This window comes from Gopherus flavomarginatus, unplaced genomic scaffold (assembly GCF_025201925.1).
Source record: "Gopherus flavomarginatus isolate rGopFla2 unplaced genomic scaffold, rGopFla2.mat.asm mat_scaffold_2416_arrow_ctg1, whole genome shotgun sequence".
NCBI classification, from domain to species: domain Eukaryota; kingdom Metazoa; phylum Chordata; order Testudines; family Testudinidae; genus Gopherus; species Gopherus flavomarginatus.
In genome coordinates, this window is record NW_026114884.1 from 21,473 (window position 1) to 22,536 (window position 1,064).

Genomic DNA, 1,064 nt, shown 5'->3' on the forward strand with positions numbered 1-1,064 from the left:
CCAGAGGAGGAGAGGTGTGTGGGGTCACTTTTACCGATGCCTCTTCCTTGGTACTGCTCTTGCTCAGCTGCACAGAAGAGTTTTCATCCCCAACCCCTGCTTAGCAGCCCTCTGGCACCATTCCTGAGGCTGCCCTGCCTCACTTTCTTCCCACCATGTTGGGAAAGACAGCTCTCATCATTAAAGGTCAGATGGGCCAACTAGGGGCAAGTAAGCCCCTTCTGTGTTTTCCTACTGCAGATCCTAAGGTCAGGAACTCACCTTGGGTGGAGGCACTGCTGTGCTCCCAGAGGGCAAGCCATCTCTGCACAAAGCATAGTGACAGAGCTTGCCAAAGCCCAGGATTGAACCAGGGATCTTTAAATCTTCAGTCTAACGCTTTCCCAACTGAGCTACTTTGGCAGTTGCATAACAGCATTTTGGCCTGTTGCTTCTCTATCTGGGATGTTTTTGTCAGCAGTCGCACACAAAAAGGACAGGAAAAGAATGGCTGCTTCACACCCCCACTGGAGGAACCCGGCGCCCTTAGCTGTGGTGAGTAAGAAGTGTCTGTTAGCTGACAGGGCCTGTCCCCCAGGAGCTGGAACAGTAGCTGCCACCTCACCCTTGGCTCCAGGCTGTGAGAAATGCTCATTGCCTGGCTGCATGGGCGGATGTTGCTCCGTGCTCTGGAGAGCGTCTGTATAGGTCTTTCAACCCCCCGTCTTCAATGAGACAGTCTGGTAAGGTCTCAAGTGTCCCCTCCGGCCTGGCAGCTGAGAGTCTGTGCACACATCAACCCCCCTGCCAGCCCCAGAGCCAGCAGCAGCGCCAGGCCCCCCCCCCAGCACCACAGGGGCACTCAATGCACTTGCTGTGGGGAAATGGCTCCTTAGTGTCCAGCTGCTAGAGTGAGAGTCAGGAGAGAGCAGTGTCTGGCTCACCTTGGAGGAGAGAAGAGACCTGATGAGTGCGGATCTCCCTCAGCCTCCCCTGCAATGCTGGTCAGTTGTATTGTCACTGTGATAGTTAGTGCTTCCCTTCAGGGCCGGCCCTAGAGGGGTCCGGGGCAAATCCCATGGAGT

At 55.5% G+C, this 1,064-nt stretch overlaps 1 non-coding gene across 1 annotated transcript; it reads right to left on the bottom strand.

Annotated features, from left to right (window-relative positions):
- Positions 1–329: 329 nt before the first annotated feature.
- TRNAF-GAA (transfer RNA phenylalanine (anticodon GAA)) lies at positions 330–402 on the bottom strand. Its single transcript has one exon. It is a non-coding gene; the product is annotated as a tRNA-Phe (tRNA).
- Between the last annotated feature and the right edge of the window lie 662 nt (positions 403–1,064).